The sequence below is a fragment of the Myotis yumanensis genome, unplaced genomic scaffold (assembly GCF_028538775.1).
Source record: "Myotis yumanensis isolate MYYU_CA2020_CCGP unplaced genomic scaffold, mMyoYum1.0.hap1 SCAF_16, whole genome shotgun sequence".
Taxonomy (NCBI): domain Eukaryota; kingdom Metazoa; phylum Chordata; class Mammalia; order Chiroptera; family Vespertilionidae; genus Myotis; species Myotis yumanensis.
The window spans coordinates 38,876,306-38,882,025 of NW_027223767.1; positions in this window are offsets into that span (position 1 = coordinate 38,876,306).

A 5,720-nucleotide genomic window follows, 5' to 3' on the forward strand; every position below is an offset into this window, starting at 1 on the left:
GGCTGGGCGGTGAATGGATTGCAAACCAGAGGGAGGGGTCGAGGGGATGAGCTTTGGTGCCTTGATTCGCTCGCGTCATTTTCTTCCACATCTGCAGTGCGTGGGGTTGAGCGATCCCACTGGGGGGTTGGAGGGGAGGACTGGGCGGCTTGCTGACGTTTGCTTCCCGCCTGCTGGTTCGCGGGGCAGTTCATGAATGACTCACTTCATTGTCAGGCTGATTCACTGCTCGCCTGGGGACTTGGGAAGGAGGGAGGCGGATGGTCCCCTCCGTACATCTCACGCGCGCGCATGTGCGTTCGCGGGCGGGGCTCCCGCGGGTCCATTGACCTTCGGGGTCAGGACACGTTAGATGGGTTTCCCTGTTAAGAGGAACGAGAATGCACACCACTGGCCTGTGGAGAACAAGTTTGAGGTTTCTGTCTGAAGTCTACCTGTGACGATTTCCATTCAAATTAATTAAAATTAAACAATTAAAACTTTGTTCTTCAGTTGCTCTAGCCACGTTTCCAGTGATCAATAGTTCCATGTGGGCCCTAGCCGTTTTGGCTCAGTGGATAGAGCATTGGCCTGCAGACTCAAGGGTCCCAGGTTCCATTCCGGTCAAGGGCATGTACCTTGGTTTCGGGCACATCCCCAGTAGGGAGTGTGCAGGAGGCAGCTGATCAATGTTTCTCTCTAATCGATGTTTCTAACTCTCTATCCCTCTCCCTTCCTCTCTGTAAAAAATCAATAAAATATATTTTTTAAAAAAATAGTTCCATGTGGCTCGTGGCTGCTCTATTGAACAGAGCAAACAGAAAATATTTCCATAAACACAGAGTTCTACCCCACCACACTGTTCTACCCAGCCTTCATACACACAAAGCCACCAGCCCTTCCCCACCTCCATACACTCAGATCCCCAACCTCGTAGGCAGCACACAACACACATTTTATTTTATTTTTTATTTATTTATTTATTTTTTAAATTTTTTTTTTTATTTTTCGCTTAAAGTATTACAAAGGGTATTACATAAGTATCCTTTTTTCCCCCCCGCCCTTGACAAGCCCCTGCCCTCCCTTACCCCCCAGTGTCTTATGTCCATTAGTTATGGTTATATGGGTGCATACAAGTCCTTCGGTTGATCTCTTACTCCCCTCCCTCCTGTCCCCCAACCATCCCTGGCCTTCCCACTACAGTCCGACAATCAGTTTGAGGCAGCTCTGCCACTGTATTTATTATTGTTCAAAAGTTTGTAATGGTCTTAATTATCCATGAAAGAGTGAGATCATGTGGTATTTTTCCTTCATTGACTGGCTTGTTTCACTTAGCATAATGCTCTCCAGTTCCATCCATGCTGTTGCAAATGGTAGGAGTTCCTTCTTTTTAACAGCAGCATAGTATTCCATCGTGTAGATGTACCACAGTTTTCTAATCCATTCATCTACTGATGGGCACTTAGGCTGTTTCCAGATCTTAGCTATGGTGAATTGTGCTGCTATGAACATCTGGGTACATATATCCTTTCTGATTGGTGTTTCTGGTTTCTTGGGATATATTCCTAGAAGTGGGATCACAGGGTCAAATGGGAGTTCCATTTCCAATTTTTTGAGGAACCTCCATACTGCCTTCCATAGTGGCTGCACCAGTCTGCATTCCCACCAGCAGTGCACAAGTGTTCCTTTTTCTCCACATCCTCTCCAGCACTTGTCGTTTGTTGATTTGTTGATGATGGCCATTCTGACAGGTGTGAGATGGTACCTCATTGTTGCTTTGATTTGCATCTCTCGGATGATTAGTGACTTTGAGCATGTTTTCATATGTCTCTTGGCTTTCTGAATGTCCTCTTTTGAAAGGTGTCTATTTAGATCCTTTGCCCATTTTTTGATTGGATTGTTTATCTTCTTTTTGTTAAGTTGTATGAGTTCCCTATAAATTTTGGAGATTAAGCCCTTATCAGATATGACATTGGCAAATATGTTTTCCCACGAGGTGGGTTTTCTTGTTGTTTTGTTGATGGTTTCTTTTGCTGTGCAGAAGCTTTTTATTTTGATGTAGTCCCATTTGCACAACACACATTTTATTCCACACACATTTTACACACTCACTCAACATGCATCACCCACCAACACAACCATGCAAGACTCTTGTACTCATGCCAGTGTATGCCACTTCCCATACCAAGGTGAATGTCAATAGAAACACATAAAGACATCCATCAGCACACTGACCGGCACACAACTGTACATATGATAAAAATACAAATGAGGACAAAATGCATTGGCAAGTATGCTGAAATAGATACAAACTCAAGGCATGTGGTTCCCATAACAAATCTCAGCACATGTTTGCAAACTCAAGTAGGGGGAAGGAACCCACATTGCTGAGCTCTTGCCAATGTGCCATGGAGTTGGCCATTTCAGTGCCTTAATTTATTTAATAGCATAGCAATCCTTTGAGGAAGAGGTATTATTCCATTTTCATACATGAGACAACTAAGGTTCAGAGAGATAAAGTAACTTATTCAAAGTTACACAGCCAGTTAGCAACAGGGTCAAACCAAGATTTGTCTAGCATCAGGGGTGGGCAAACTTTTTGACTCAGGGCCACAATGGGTTCTTAAACTGGACCGGAGGGCTGGAACAAAAGAATGGATGGAGTGTTTGTGTGAACTAATATAAATTCAAAGTAAACATCATTACATAAAAGGGTACGGTCTTTTTTTTTTTTAGTTTTATTCATTTCAAACAGGCCAGATCCGGCCAGCGGGCTGTAGTTTGCCCACGGCTGGCTAGCTCCAAAGCCAATGAAAATGGCCACACACACACACACACACACACACACACACACCAGGCCTGCTCTCCTTTGTGCCTAAGAAGGTGAAGCTCCTCCTCCAGCAACCGCAGGCATTTGTGTAAGTGAGTGTGGAGATGCCCAGGCTCATTCGCACTCTCTCCTGACAAAGGGCACTAAGCCATTCAACAGATGCTTGTTGAGTGTCTTGCATGTGCCAGGTCCTGTGCCAAGCGTGGTTCACAAAATGAAAAGCCATCATGGCTGCCCTGTAGGGATTCGAAGTCCAGCGAGGAGGTGTGAAGAAATCTGAAGAAAACACAGGGCATACAAGAAACCAAGCCAACCTGGAGCCAGGCCCCAAGTGCAGGGAACCAAGGAGAAGGAAGCCTGGGTCTGCCCAGGGCAGTTAAGGAAGGCTTCTTAGCGGAGGCAGCCTGGGGCCTAGGGCATGGAAACTAAGTGGGGTGAAGAGGGGTTGATAGTGGCTGGGAGGTTGGTTAAAGGCAAGATAGGGCAGTGAAGCAGATGCCAGGGCATTGTAGACCCTGGGGATCTTATATGTCACCTCTGGTGACAGGGAGGGATTGAAGGATTTTTATTTTTGTTAATCTCCACTTGAGGATATTTTTCCATTGATTTTTAGAGAGAGTGGAAGGGAGGGGGAGAGACACACAGAAACAGCAATGTGAGAGACACAGTGGGTGGTTGCCTCCCACACATGCCCCCACTGAGGCTGGAATCGAGCCTGCAACCAAGGTACGTGCCCTTGACCGGAATCGAATCTGAGACCCCCAGTCTGTGGGCCAACACTCTATCCACTGAGCCAAACCGGCTAGAGCTGAAGAATTTTTTAAAAATATTTGTATATGTTTTTGTTAACTGATTTCTGAGAGAGGAAGGGAGAGGAGAGAGAGAGAGAGATAGAGAGAGAGAGAGAGAGATTTGATTTGTTATTCCTCTTATTTATACACTCATTGGTTGCCTCTTGTATGTGCCCTGACTGGGGACTGGACCTGAAACCTTGGTATTAGGACAAAGCTCTAACCAACTGAGCTATCCGACCAATTTTGAAATCACAGGCAACCTCCATATTGTGTCCTGTCAGGGCCTCCCCCAAATGCCCTAGGTCCACATTTTCCATTTGCTCCAGCCACTGCCCCCATCCTCCTTTAGGTTCTAACAGGAAGTGGGGGCAACAGATGCTAAATGTATTTAACTGAGAAAGGTGATGGAGGAAAAAGCAAAGGATTTCCAACCAGAAGATATACCACTGAGTGGCTGTGTGATCCTGAGAGAATCCCTCCCCACTCTGGGCCTCAGTTTCCTAATCTTTAAAGCAATATCTGCCCCTCACTCTGTACAGGTGTCTGTGACCACACACTGAGCTATTGGTTAAAACTGGAAGCTGCAGAGTATGCTGTGGATAGGAGTTTCCATTCTTCCTCTTGGCCTCTGGGGTTCTGTGATCTCCTGTCGACCTGAGCTGACCAGGGTCAGAGTCGCAGGGGGCCCTAGAACTGGGTCTCGGGGACTGTCCACGATGGTGCAGGGTGAGTTGTACCTGGGATTCCTGTGAGGAGAGGAGGCCTGTACATGGGAGGGTTGGGATTTTGTCCCCAGTTCAGGAGCACAGAGGCCTTGAGAAGATTGCTATCTTGGATGAAAGTTAGGAGTCCAGGCTCCCTTCCCCAATGCCATCCTGGCCTCCATTCTGACACATGACAAGAAAACGGGTCCACATGAAGCTATGATAGAAGCCATAGGCTGTCGGAGGGGAGGCCAGGCCAGACAACCCTAGGAAAGACTCAGGACTGGCTCAGATCAGATGGTTAAGAACTCAAGTCAGAGACCTTCCTCCTGCCTTTTGAATCCTCAAAACTGTGCAGCCTTAGCTGTCATTCTGACCAGCCCTGTGATGACAAGCATAAGAGAAACTGAGGTCGGAGTAAGGGTCGCTAACCACAGCAGGCTTTAGTGACAGAAGTGGGCCTTCCCGGCTCCCTAGGCCCCTGTCCATCTCTCCGCCCAAATCTCCTGGTCTCTTTTGGATCTGTGTCTCCCTGACTTGTGTGTGAACTTGAGGGCACAAGCAGTCATTCTTTTCTCTATCCCCAGGACCAAGCATGGTGCTCAGTACATAGTAGCCATTGTGTCATTCAATAACTCTATTGTGTATTGTGCTCAGTGCTGGGGATACAAACTTGAACAAGCCCGACAAGGTCCCTGCCTTCAGGGACCTCATATTCTAGTGAGAAATGCACATAATAGAGATGTAAACCATGATAATTATAAATTATGAAAAGTGCTGAGAAGAAAATAGTGATGGGGGGTGGGGGTGGGGGAAGGGATGCTACAGGAGAGAATAGACGCCAGGGAAGATCTGAGATCTCAGCTGAAACACCCAAGGATGAAAAGAGCCAGACCGAGAACATCTTTACTTAATAAATGTGTTGCCAAGATAGATAGATGGATGGAAAGATGAACAGACAAACCAACGGGGTGGCTTCTGGTGCGAATGAGTCATGCTCAAGTACCCACTCCCTAGTGTGCTTAACACAATGGAGGAGGATGGGCAGGATTGGGTGTAATGCGCCCAGATTGCCAACCTTGCTCTCCGAACGCTTATTGAACCAGCCGACCCAGCCCGAGTGGCCGCTGGAGGGCGACCGAGAGCCCATCCGTTTCCCTTTAAGGCCGGGGCGGAAGACTGGCGGATGTAGGGCCTTTGTGTCGGCAGGATAAAATAGGCCCGCCCCTTTAAGAGGGCGGAGACGCAGGAGTGGCGGCGGCTTCGAATGCGACCTAGGGCTCGGGCCCTCACCTTCCCGGCGACCCAGTCTTGGCACCGGCCCGGGTCGCAGGGACCTCTCCGATCTCGCCCCAGAGATACTGTCACCCGGACTCGGACCCTCCCGCCCCGGGCCACGCCCGAGGCCCCGGC